Source organism: Cavia porcellus, unplaced genomic scaffold (genome assembly GCF_034190915.1).
Source record: "Cavia porcellus strain 051 isolate PalLab524CR breed Dunkin Hartley unplaced genomic scaffold, mCavPor4.1 scaffold_40, whole genome shotgun sequence".
Classification (NCBI taxonomy): Eukaryota; Metazoa; Chordata; class Mammalia; order Rodentia; family Caviidae; genus Cavia; species Cavia porcellus.
Window position 1 is genome coordinate 6,513,618 of NW_026947523.1, and position 14,072 is coordinate 6,527,689.

Below are 14,072 nucleotides of genomic sequence, written 5' to 3' on the forward strand. Positions count from 1 at the left end.
CCCAGATCTGCATTCACTAGAACTAACATGTGCTGAACATGTTGTGTGCCAAGCACACTGCACTGTTACAGAACTCCCACAATATCTCCTTGTGGTGACAATGCACAGTGCTGGATTCCCCAGGGACAGACCAACCTGGGGCTCACAGATCTCACAGAGCAGGAGCCTAAATAGGGGACAAGAAATATTTCTGCAAAAATGATCCAGTATTTCTAAAACACATCAATATGCTTCAGTAACAGCCTCTTTAATTGTATTTCAGTCTCTCCACTGGTTCATTTTCTCCAAACACTGGGGAGGTGGCTTTAGCACTGACACCTGATTAGACCCTTATCTGGCCTATCACACAAGTGATGATACCCTGGGAAGACAGACAGAGACACTTCCAGCTTGGCCTTTCAATTCTAAGTCCTGGACCCACCATCATCCCCAGAGCACTCTCTGATAAATCACAGAGCAGTAACCATCAGCTGTGGTGCCACCTAGACCTGTTTCTCCCTCCTGGAGGAGACAGAGCTCTGCACGGGCCCCTGGCTCACTCTCCCTCAGCTCTACAGCACTGTATTATACTGTAGCCTCCACATCCATTTTTATGCCTCAGATCCAGAATGTTCCCAAAAGTCTCAACTATTAACAGGTTGGGTTTTTGGAAGGGGATGGAATCATGGGGTGCTCATCAGTGGAGTAGTGCACAGAAGAATCCACAGTGAAATGTGCTGTCAGCATGTGAGGCCTTGGGAAGAGTGAAAACTGGCATTGTGACCTAGCACAGTCCTTTCCTGGCTCTTCTCCTCTGTCTGTGCTTCCACGCTGCCATGATGCAAGCAGCTTTTCTCTGCCAATTCTTCCATCAGGCCTTTCCTGCACGGCAGACTGTAGACTGTGCACTCAATTCTCTAAAAGCTGTGAGGTAAGGAATCCTGTTGTTATGGTTTATATATCAGCACTCCAAACTCCCACAAAGCTTCATGCACTCATGGACCCGGCCAAACCTAGCATTTATGATTTGCTCATTGTCTGGTGCTCGGTTTGGTGGTATGAGTGCTATGTTCGCCCAGAGTGGAGCCAGCATACAGAGTAATGGCCGGAAGAATGCATGTCTTTTTCTTGCTGGTTCCCTCTTGCTGTTTATGGCAGCCCCACTATGCCACCTTGCTGCTTGGAGCCAGCTGAGTATGGACTGAAACCTCCAACCTGTGAGAAATAAACCTTCCCTTCCCTAACTTTGGGCATCAGGTATTTTCTTTCAATGAGAGAGTAAAGTAACCAAGACACATGTCCTGCTTTCATTTCTGGTTATGCAGTAATGTGTCCAGGGGAGGGAAAGAAACTGAGACAGCCTCTGAAAGAGATCACAGCCAGAGACTAGTGAGCTGGCAGAAGTAGAGAAAGAAGCCTGCTGTTCTGGAAGCAGGCACATTTCTATTAGGGACCACAAATTATAAACTGAGACCACAGCCTGTTTGAGACACTGCTGGCCCTGTTTTTCACTCCAGTCAGATGTAGGAACTCCCCTTCAAGCACAATTTGTGCCTGCTGCTTTTATCGCACATGTTTTGAATCCGCAAAGAGAAAGTAAGTACACTCCTGCTCAATCGCACTGACACGCATACAGACTCCATAGAGGGGAACTTTCCTGAGAGGCTGAGGGATTTAGCACACCAGTTCCACAGGCCTTGATTATGGCAAACCTGGGCCTAGACGAACTACTGTGTGGAATCTCGCACTGCCGTATATTATGAGGGTCAAATAGATGATCATAATATGTGCCCCACTAAGGACACTGTTAATATGGTGGCTGAACAGAGGGGCAGCCTGAAAGTTTCAATATGTTTTTACAATCCTTATATATCCCTGTACAGAACTACAATCTAGAATAAAGCTTCTCTGGACTCATGCTTCTGGGTCAGAGCCATGGCAATGGCTAATATAGTCCCCATAATCCCTGGGTTGTTCTTTCATGTCAGCATCGGGGACCCCAAAGCAGGCTGCCTAAAGATACAAATGTTTGAAGATGTCATACTGAAGACAGCCAAGAACTTCAGGCAGTTCTGCACTAGAGAATTCACAAAAGATGGGGCTCCAATAGGGTATAAGGAAAGTACTTTCCACAGTCATAAATAATTTCATGATTGAGGGTGAAGATTTTGTTAGTGGAGATGGTACTGCAGTTGCCAACATTTACCGGAGCCCATTTGCAGGTAAAAATCTGAGACTCAGACCCTCAGCTCCTGGGCTACTTTCCATGGCAAATAGTAGTCCCTGTACAAATGGCTGTCAGCTGTTTATCACCTGCTCCAAGTGGGCGGGAAGCATGGAGTGTGGAAAAATCCTTGATGGTGTGCTAGTGATGAGGAAGACTGAGGATGTACCTACAGGCCCCAGCAGTAAGGACCTGTGGTGATCTCAGTGTGGGGAAATGCAACTGTGATACAAGGTGATTCATAACTCAAAAAAGTTACATGAATCCTTGTCTTGGTGAAGTCTGCTGTTCTCAACCTGAAATGCAAACAAAAAATTTCCACAGGTGACCATTCCACATTCCAGAGGCCAACTGCACCAAGACTTTCTAATAAACTGTCATTTTAGAATATTGGAATTGTTCCTTATGTGCACTGTCCAATATGATTACTGCTGGCCCCTGTGACATTTCAGCACTGCATGTGGTTTGGGGAGGCCTAAGGGGAAATGTGTGACTGAGGAACACATTGTTTAATATGTTTAAATTTTAATTTTAAAGAGTTTTTTGAAGCTGCTGTATCAGAGAGTAAGCTGTAAACTCAGGTTTCCTCCAACTCCGTCTCCTAATGCTGACTAGCTCAAGACACTGTATCTGATAGCTAATGCTTAGGGTCACCACAATGAAAGCAGTTTTTTGTTTGTTTTGTTTTGTTTTTGTACCAGGGATCTAACTCACAATCTTGCACTTGCCAGGCAGGCACATATAAGCTAAATGCCCAGCCTGCAGTGATTTTTTATGCTAAAAAAGAATAAAGCTTCCCTTTCATAGATTGAGTCAATTGCATATACACAAGCAAGAACAGTTACTAGTAGGTGTTTAATGGTCCTGGGACATCTGCCAGGAGTGTCGATATCACTTAATGTAACTGAACCTTGGGCTCACACTCTGATGTTACATATTGACAGCACTTAGACAATCACCTCGTACACAGACCTAAAGAACTGATAGGCCCGTTGTCTAGTAATGCTCACCGCCAGTGTGGCTGTCTCCTCTGCTGTCCTCCCTCCTCCATCCACACAGCTCACTTTATATGTAATTGGAGAAAAACAAACAAACGACAGACCAGGCTTAAAAGATAAAGCATGCAATAGACACCAAGCAGCAAACACAAATGAGTCTTCTAGAGACCATGGTCCTTTAGATTGGACATCAAATTAAAAGTGTAGTGACAGTAAGGCCTTCAGTGTCACTGTGTGGTTCGTGGATTTTACATAACTCCCCTACCCCATCTATAATTGATATGGCCACCTCTGAAAACGTACTAAACACTGACCATACAGTTCCCCTTATGCATTCCTAATTTTGTCTTTTATTTCATTCTGGACCACACACCCCCATGCCTGTAGATGAGGGTCTTGGGCAGGTCCCTAGCAGAATTCCAGTTTGGGCAAGCTCTTTCCAAAATTCCCTCGTGGAAACACAAAGCCTCCTGCCACAACCACTGCCCTGGTTTCTCTGTCCTACTCTCTTCTGTGGACCACAGACCTGCTCACTCCCTCCTCAAAGCTGTGCCTTCTGCCTTCAGCACAAAGACAACAACACAGTGTGTCATGAGATTTTCTATTTAATTTAATGGTTTTGGAGACAGGCTCTCCCTGTATGGTTCAGGCTGGCCTTGTACTCACAGCACTAATCTTGTCTATCTTGGACAGGAGTACTGTGTACGCGTGCCACCATGCCAAGTTTTGAAAATGTTTTCCAAAGTGCATCCTCCGTGAGTAAAAATACACTCCTTTATGGAAAACAGTGTTTTTCACAGCAGAGATGCATTGTTCAGGGTACATTTCCATTCTGTTTCAGAAAAACGAATACTGTGTAGGATGATGGTTTGTAGGATGGTGGAAGGAAACACTTGGACCTAGGGACAGAGCTAGGCCGGAGGAGACTGAAGCCGCTGCCCGCCTTCTCACCATCTCCTGGGTTGGCGCTTCCTGCTACGCCACTCAGGTCGCCTTTTCCCAGAGGAGCGTGGTGCTCAGAGACCCAAGCTGTGAAGCTGCACAAGAAGGATGCTGAGGTGAAGCCTCAAAAGGGGAGATTTTGCCTCAGCCTGCTCCCAGAGTCCTCTGAGACATGTAGTCCGCTAGGGTGCACAGCACCCTCTGGGAATTGTACTCCAGTACTTGGGAGCTCAGTGGCCTGGGGCTTAGAGTGGGAGGGGATACACCTGGCTACTTTGGGCTAAGAAGAAATGCAGTTAAGAGTTTTGAATGTAGTAAGAATGTGGGGAAATGCCAGAGTAACAACTAAGTTCTCACCACTGAGGATGGCAATCAAAAGACTACATGATGACATAGTTAAGTATCGAAAGTACAGTAAATAGACTACCAACCAAATTTTCTCTATGTACCAAGGTATCCATTCACAAATGAAGGAGAGGTCAAGATACTGCTAGTGAAATAAATCTTGAGGGATTTCATTACCAGCTTACCTGCCTGCCTTGGAATATGTTACAGAAGGAACTTTGCAGGATGAAATAAAATTACATTAAACAGTGACTGGGAACAGATGAAATAACACTGGACAAGGTAAGAACTGAGGCAAATGTAAAAGTAAGCACCATACAGTTTTTGCTTTGTTATTCTTCATTTGAACCCCTAAATAATTGAAAACAAATACATAAAGTTATACTTCTATGTTAATGTGTGCAACATACTCAGGTGTAATAAGGATCAATAGCAATATACTGATATCCTGATAGAAATGGTTAAGAACAGCTGAATTTGTAAACAATAAAACACAAATTATTACAATTGATCTCACACACTGGTAATCTCAGGAGACTGAAAGAATAGGATTCAAAGTTCAAGTGTAGCCATGTGAAAATGAAACTGCAAAAACAATCCCACTTCAAATAGTGTCAACTGGCCCTGAATCAAGGCCTGCAGCTTCCTGACACTGCTGGTTTCCAGCAGGAGCCTAAAGATGTCTTTCAATAGTCTGTTGGCTATTAATGAACTTGGGCAGGGAAATGGTCAATTCATTAGAGAGAAACAGCTGGAAACAACTCCTCCTTCCCTGGTGAGCGGCTGTGAGCATGTCAGGCTGTGGTGGTCCAGGACAGGAGCCACTGGGTTTTACTGGGACCCATGCCACGGTAGGAGCTGGAGCTCTGAGAAACCAAGCAACCCCTCCCCGCTGGTGAGCAGCTGTGAGGGCTGAGAATCAAACATCACATATCCCCCCCCAAGCCCCCTGTTAGCAAGTGGGAGCCAGTGCTCTGGACATCCCTTGAGAGGCTGACCATAGGCAATGTAGCAAATAGGGGGGATTTCCTTCTACCTTCTCTTTGAAGGCAAATACTTTTATCCTTGATTTGCTTTGTTCTAATTAATGGTGTTACTTTAGCCTGTTTTGTTTTGTTGAACTTCAATAGACATAGAAGTATGGATAGCTATTTTGGAGAGAATGAGAGACTCTATGACAGCCATTAGTGACTTCCCTATTGTCTGGTTTTGAAGACCTAAAACACCTTCCTCATTCTGTTCGGATCAGTTTCATACTAGGTTGTTTTGTATGAATTCTCTGTATGCAAAGACATGGACAACTATTTGGAAGAAAACAAGAGACAATATGTTAGATACTGAAGATCTCAGATCGTCTAGCTTTCAAATTTATATCTCTTACACTGCTTTCTTATGTCCTATTTTGTCCTATTTTGTTGTGTTTAATTTTACTCCCTTTAAAATAAAAACAAAAAAAGCATCAAAAAGAATGAAATTTGGCAAGTAAGGAATCCAAGGATATACACTGCTGAAAGAAGTTAATGGAAATACCCATAAAGATTTTAGGAGTTAAAATGAAGAAATTAAAGAACAAAGAATCCATGAAAGAATTTTTTATTGCTCATGGAATGGGATAAAGTATTCCTTGTGTTCCATATCCCAAAATGATCTGCACATTTAATAGAACTCCCATCAACATCCAAACACTAGCATGCTTTCTAAACTTCTTATGGAACGTCAGAGGACTCCTGTATTGGTTACTTTTTTCTTATTGTTGAGACAAAATAGCCAGTGCCCAAAAAGAAGGAAGGAAAGGTTTATTTAGCTCACAATTTGTGGAGGTTTCAGTGCACACTTGGCTGGCCCGAAGGCAGGGTGGCATGGTAGAGGGCAATGGTTCATGGCAGTGGAAAACAGCAAAAGTGGCAGGACCAAAAACTGGGGAGCATGGAGAGATGATTCTTTCTGTCCCTTATACAGTACGTAGGATAAGCATCCATGGAAAATGTACTGGAATCATGGACGGTTACTTCTTTTTTTTTAACCAGATGAAGAACAAGTCCTCTGCTTGTAGCCTAGGAAACAGGCCTTCAGCCCCAACTCTTTAACAGTTAATTCTAATCTACCAACTCCAGTGCAACTCACAGCGAGAACAAAGACACTAAAACATATTTATATTTAAGGACATCTAAGAGATCCTGAGTCCAGCCCAAAAGAGGGTTCAGGGAACAAAGGTGATGACCAAGAGCCTAATGTGAATTTTAGTAATTAGTGAAGGGAGTGGCTAAGGATGAGTCACTGTGACAATGGTGGGCATTGTGTTAGTACTATGAGCTGAGCTAGGCAGGAGGCCAGAAAGCACCTTTGCAGTATGCAGAGAGAAGCCTATGCAGAAAGACCAGTTTGCATAACACAATCGAGGTACCAATCAATGTTTTAGGAGGCTGCTGTTTAATTTTATGTAAACTTTCATGCCCTGGGAAGTCATAGCCTCTTATGTTGAGGCTCAACCCAGGTGACAGTGCTCCAGTGTTGGTTCTGCCATTCTGCTAGGCTCAACCATAGAGAGAGACACTGAGATGGGGAAGCAGTTGACTGTCCCTTGGCTTCTAAGATTACACACAGTACCTCACCTAGAGCTATTTACATTGCTTACAGCCAATTGAAGGTAAAAGGAAATAGCTTAGCCAGCTCTGGACATATCAGCACATGAAGAAAGGGTCAGATTTAGTCAAGTGGAGAAAATGGTTCTGTATGCAAAGACAGCCATCAAGGGGGTCACCCAGGTGTTTAAGTGAGGAACAGTCCACTTCCACATCAGTGGTCTCACAAGATTTTAATAGAGCTGAAAACTCTCTATTCATAGTACCATATTACTCATTGTGTTACAGTAGTGATTACCATTCAGCAGAGAAAAAAGTTGTGCACTGGGTATGACCCACACCTACAATCCTAGCATTTTGGGACAGTGTCTCAAACTAAGAGATGAAAAATCACTGGAGATATAGAAGCATGTGAAGTCTGTGAGATCAACTCCTAATAGAAATTAAATGAGAGGACTGGAGGTTTAGCTCAGTGGTGTAAAAGTATCTGCCTTTCAAGTGCAAGGTCATGAGTTCAATCCCTTGTATCTCCCCACAAAAAGAAAAAAAAATGAAATGAAATGAGAAGATGGGAGAGGAAGAGGGAAATGTGTGGGAGGAGGGAAAGGAGCAATAGGAGGAGAAGCAATAGGCAAAGGAGCAGGGATGGGGAAAAAGGCAAAGAACCATAAGCGTCTGTAGCTTAGGAGAATAGACTAGCATTCAGCTGAGAGGTGAGTTGGTATACTATCTAGGTTTGTATATGTCTACTCTAGGATATCATCCAGCAAAGGAATCTTCTAACAATGCTCTTCCCACACTATATGCTTCACAGAATACAATCCATGATTGCATATGGCCAAGTGATTTTCAGGAAATTTGGCAAAACCATTCTATTGGGAATAAGATATCCACATGCACAGGTATGAAGTGTAAACCTTAGAAAGTAGCATACTCAAAATGGGTCAAAGCCCGGATCCTATGAATTCAAATTACAAAACTCTTACAAAAAATATGGGATAAAATCTACATTAGGATTGGCTATGTTGTGCTGGCTACGACATCAACAGCACAAGGCAAGAGAGAAAAATTGGACTTCATGAGTATTAAAACCCATTGTGTCTCCAATGTCACTGTGGCCTTATAGCCACATCATCCTGTATGTGCTCGATCTCATCTGAAATCACTATCAACAGAGGAAACAGGCTGTTACGGTATGTCTACAGATGCCCCCCAAAGTCGCACGTGGCATTGAAGGACAGACTTTAGACACCTGGCTGAATCTTTAGTGATTGGTTCACTGTCTAGTGCTTAGGTAGGGGTATGACAGCTATACCTACTCTAGGGTGGTAGCTCCCATAACATAAGGGAGGAAAACAAGCTTGACCCCCCCCCTTGTTGTTGCTGTCTTCTGCCACCATGACCTTGTTGCACATCTGCTATACCACCCTGACTTGAAGCCAGCTCATTATGGACTAAAACCTCCACAAACAGTGAGGTAAAGAAACATTTCCTCCTTTAACATCAGGTATCATGTATTTTGTATCAGCAGTGAGAAAAAAAACCTAAGTGATACTAGAGTTGACACCATAAAGTTGGTTTGCTGCTATGAGAATACCTGACCCTGTGGTTCAGGAGATTTGGGTGATGGCTTGTGGAAAGAAATTGGAAAGTTTCAGAGATCCTGGCTGAAAAAGAGCTGGAATGCCTTAAGCTGTTCTGTATGGGAAATTCTGGGAAAAGCCCCAAAGACCAGAAGGATGATAGAAATCCTATTGGTAACAACCAGGCTCAGAAGGTTTCTGCTGGGAAGGACTGTATTGGTTTTTTGATTTAGGACCATGTGTGTTATGGCTTGGGAAAAAGTTTGTCTGCATTTTGCTGATGTCTAGAGACTTTCCCTGAGACTGAGACTAAGGGCACAGGACTAATGAATGTGGAAGAAGAAATTTCAAGGGAGTCTAATATTGAGGGGGTAGCATGGCTACATTGGGGGCTTTTAGCCAGATTTATGTTGAGCATGAACAAACAGTCTAGAGACATGATTGAAAATGCTGAGTTTGGTCCCAAAGAAAGCTTCACTAAAGCTGTGAACTGCAAAGCTACAGTAGAGATTTGGAATGCTGAGAAGCAACAGGAGAATAAAACAGGTGGCCTGAGGGCATCAAAGGAAGCAGCCAGTTTCCACCCTTTGCAGCCTCAAAACTGCAAAAGAGAAAGACTTTGTTTTAAGAGGAAAAGCATGGTACAGTTATCTAGAGAATTTGTCCCTCAGAATTGGATTCAGAGTATTCAGCTATCTAGGCACTCAAATCCTACAGCCAAGAGTGAAGGAAGCCTGACTACTGCTCCAGATGTGCACAGATATGATGAACAAAGAAACAAGTACACAGCTTAACAGACCAAACAAACACCTTGCAAAATCAGACTGTATTCAAATATACTTTTGACCAAATTGAATTCTAATAACATTTTACAATTTTAGAAGTTATAACAATAAATAGACTTGTCATCTTTTGTTGTAGATCAATTAGCTGTGATAGCCTACAAGAAAATTCGGAAGGAATAAAATATTTTCTATATAATAATGTATATTTTTGTACTTTATTTTGTCTAAAGAATAATAATAATAACTTTTGTGTCACTAGTTTCTTCCATGTAGCTTTTAACTCAGTTATCTCTATACACTCAGTCACCGCCTCAGACATTTGACTCCTAGGTTTAGTTACCATGTCCCAGGCATTCTGGGTCCATTCCTTTAATTGGTCTCAGGTGGGGTCTAGCTCCATTGTCTATTAGTTGTGCTGGTCTATCAGGCATCACTGTCATATGACTAAGCATCTCTTTCTTGAGAGGTGGAATCAACTATTTCTCTAAGTCTGGGTCCATCATATAACCACACAGAATGCTCTGGTACCCAGGAAGACCATTCAACACTTTCTGGAAAATCACAAATATAGGGCTGACCCCAGAATAGCATGGAGCTGTGTGTCTTCCTCTGTCCAGTATGAACATCTTTCCAAAGAACCCTTCCTAGGTTTTTTGTTATCCCTGATTTAACTGTCTTTCTGCCATTGTCTTTTCATCCTTTGTAGGATTTAAAAAGCTAATAGTACACACTACTAAATGAAGCCTACTAGGAGGTGTAAATTGTATAAGAAATTCCCTCATTTGTTTTTGTAATTGAATTTTGAGCATATGGCGAGCATGTTTAACAATTTTTGGTATGTTGGACAGCATGTGACTGTTGAGAGCCATTTAAGCTGTAAATTGACTATTCGTGTAAGGCTGGGCATGGCCATCACAAGAACAAAAAGCACCCAGGGCAATCCATGTAATGAAGCTGCTTCATCCCAGAGAACATCTAGCCTCAAGACCTTCTGAACAGTGACTTCTGGGACAACAAAATACCACATAACATGAAGGTGCTAAAAGTATAAATGTCCCTAAGTGAAGGGGCAGTTTCTTTCCTCCCATCAAGAGAGTAAGGGCCCCAGCTGACCCCAGCTTTGTCTTTATTTTCTCATGGTGCTTCACCCCAAGAATCTCAAGCACTCTGCAGATCACAGAATGTGAGGAAGTAAAAGTGACAGTAGCTAGCAATCTGTCTATTGTAGCGTTTCCCTCAGTGAGAAGCTTTGGCAATTGGGAATGAGAATGTAAATGACCAATTAAACAGGAAACATGGGTGTGACTGTTTGACAAACTGGAGAGTGTGAGATATATGAAAAAGATCTTCCCGGTTGGTATAAATGGTGGCAGTTTTAATGTGGCACATCACACTGCAAACCTAAGTACTATTTGAAAAAGGGTTAATTAGAGTGGATGAAAGATCCTCTGAGGCCCGTATAACAGCTTACAATTTTGTATTTTGTACAGAAGAAAAACTCACATTTTGTATTTAGGAGCCGCGAGTTCCTGGTCTTTGCTCCTTTCTCCAGTTGACGCTCCTACCTCACACACAGGGATGTGGGTGAGCTCCCCTGCTAGCACTGGCTCATCTTGAGGAGAGAACTGTTTTCCCTTGGAATTACATTTTGGCACCAACACTTGGTGGTAAGTGGAAAGGGTTAGTGCCTGCCTCAGTGCCAGTTCTGGGCTCCATCTCCAAATCAAACCAATGAATGAAAGAAAGCATCATAAGTCTTCAAAGCAATATAATAAGAAATCATGATTAAAATATCCCACTATATTCAATATAGCTGCCCCTACGATCTGATGGCATAAAATCTAACAAAACAAGACGGAACAAAGCCAAACCTAACAAAATTGTGTAAACAATGCAGAGTTCAAGATAAGACAATAAGAAATTGACAGAAGTTGCCACCTTTCCCTCCCAGGTGTTTCCTCCCCTTTGCTCTTACATTAACTATTTTGCTTTTGTATCCCATTAACTCCTTCTGTTTCTTATGCTAGGGTTCACACATATGAGTTCAAACTGTTTTGGTCATGAATGTGATCTCCAGTTGCATCCGCTGACCTAAAGGAGCTTTGAGATTATTCTATTTTATGGCTGGGTAGTTTCCACTGCATGCAAATACAATATCTTTCTTATCGATTCTGTGGTTGATGGGCAAGTTATCTTGCATTTTTTTTTTTTTTTGGTCTCCATTCACACGGAACAATTGTCTTCTCTGCTTTTATTATCAGTCTGAGTTTCTGTTCCAGTTAAATGTGTTTCTTGAATACACTCTATCGATGGATCTGGTTTCTTGATCCATTCTCGCTATGGTTTTTTTTATTTTTTTGATTGCTGATCTGAGGCCATCTACCTTAATGACTACAACTGGCATACATTGGTTTGTCTCTGCCCTGCCATCCTCCTGTAGTTGGCCCTCCACTTTTCCCTTTCTTTCAATTGCCTGCCTTGTTTGACGATCTTCCTCTGCTGCTGTTCCTGGAACCATGCTCAGCTTTATTTCTCTCTAGAATAATCCTTCAGCACTCTCTCTAGCGTTGGTTTGGTAGTCATGAATTCCTTCAGTTGTTCTTTATCATGGAATTATCTTATTTTTCCATCAATTTTGAAAGATTTTGGTGGCTAGATCAGTCTGGGTTAGAAGTTGTTTTCTTTCAGGATTTGAAACACTTCACTCCAAACTCCTCTTGACTTGATGGTTTGTGTTGACTATTCTGCTGTGATCCTGATTGGTTTTCCTTTATAGGTGATCTGTCTCTTTTCTCTAGCAGCTTTTAATATTTGTTCTTGTGCTGAATTTCTGGGATCTTGGTTATTATATGTCTGGGTATAGATTTACTTTGCTTATGGCTAGTTGGAGTCCTGTATGCCTCATTTATCTGCATACCAGATCCATTTCCCAGGGAAAAATTTCTTCTCTTACTTCTGTAAATATCCTTTTAATTTCATTTGTGTTGACCTCTGCTTCTTCATTGATACCTATCACTATTAAATTATGCTTCTTTGCATCCTCTTGCAGCCATTGAGTTGTTATTTCCTGATTCCATGTTGTTTTTAAGAGATCTTTCCTTTCAAAATCACTAGCTGCCCATTCTGTCTTAAAGGTTTGAAAGTTTATCTTCAATGTCTTTCAAGCAGTTGTGCCAGCTTTTGATTGAATTTTTAATTTCTGGCATCTCTCTTTGAATCTGTTTCATGCATTATAATTCCTTTCTATATTCATTCAAGGTTTCCATCATTTACCTATGCTCCTCTTTATTGTCTATGTCTTCTTTAGACCTGCTGAACAATTCTTTCAGTATGTTTGTGATTCCTTCTTTTACCTGACACATTCTTTCTGATTTAACTGCTTTTACAATCTCATGAAGTTGTTTCCTTTCTTTAGTTGTTATCCTCTCAGAGATTTCAGGTGTGTGACTTCCATTTATTCCATGAATGCATCTCCCAGACTTACTGTGTGTGGGCTAGAGGTCTGAGCTTGCCCTTTGCTTCTTCACCTTGAGATTCTCCTGGGTTCCTCCCTACAAGCTGATTGTGGGTCCCAGGCACTTTCCACATTGGTTGCCCCTGGAAAGTGTAGGGGGATGGGACAGGCACCCGGGTTCCTCTAATACCAGATTTACAGAGAGGTAGCAGGGTGTGGAATGGGCTTCTCCAGAACTATGCACCTACACTGAGGCTTTGCGGATTATAGAGGGTGTATGTAGGTGGGGCTGCTTCTCTCAGCCTGAGTGTCTACACTGGTCCTCCCACGATGGTGGCAGACACATAGGAGTGTGTTTGTCTGATTCTGCTAGTGGGTGAAACAAGGACCTCAAATGGTGGCCATGGATGCACAGGGCTTACCTGACTGTGGGTCTGTGCACTTGCTGGCTGCCTGCAGGAAGGAGCCTTCTGGTGGCAGCTCCCTAAATGTGAAGGTGGATTTGCTGGTTCTCTCTGCCCACACTGGCTGCCTGAAGATCGTGATCTTTTGGTGGTGGCACACAGCAGGCAGAGGTGTATCTGTGTGTCTCCTTCAGCCTGCACTGGGTGTGTGGAGGAAAAGGCCTTCCAGTGGTGGTGCAGAAGCAGATCTTCTGACTCTCTCTGCTCATACTGGGCATATGGATGAAAGGGCCTCCAGTGTCAGTGCCTGGCAGGTAGAGGTGGTTCTTCTTCTGGTTCTCTCTATTTGCCCTTGATGGGCAGAGCAAAGGGCTTTCCAGTGATGGCATCTGGCAGGAAGAGGCCTCTCCCAGAATTTATTATCTTGTGAAGAAGGAGATGGCTTGAGGATGAGTGACAGTGTTAGACCTCCCGCTGTGAGAGACAGCACAATCATCATGGCGGTGGGTCAAAGCTGTGCCCCATAATGGACAACTCCTTCTTCCCAGGAGCTCCTATGGCTTTTCTCTCCCAAAAGTATGCGAAAGCTCAGGCATGTAAAGGTTTACCCAACCCCCTGTACTCCTACAAATAACTCGGCTCATATCAGTCCCCAGAGCCCTTTCCTCATCAGAGCCTGAATCAGACAGAACCTTTGTCTGCAAGCCTTCTTTCTCGTGACTCCCTCTGTGCCCCTTGAAGTCTTTTCTTATCTAGTTGCCTCCTCTCTTTACTAT

The 14,072-nt window shown here is 42.8% G+C and overlaps 1 non-coding gene and 1 pseudogene across 1 annotated transcript; both read left to right on the plus strand.

Moving 5' to 3' along the window:
- Window positions 1-1,914: 1,914 nt before the first annotated feature.
- Window positions 1,915-2,404, plus strand: LOC100721155 (peptidyl-prolyl cis-trans isomerase H-like; annotated as a pseudogene).
- Window positions 2,405-5,106: 2,702 nt separating this feature from the next.
- Window positions 5,107-5,241, plus strand: LOC111757042 (small nucleolar RNA SNORA2/SNORA34 family). The gene has a single exon (XR_002791428.1). It is a non-coding gene; the product is annotated as a small nucleolar RNA SNORA2/SNORA34 family (small nucleolar RNA).
- The last annotated feature ends 8,831 nt before the right edge of the window (window positions 5,242-14,072 follow it).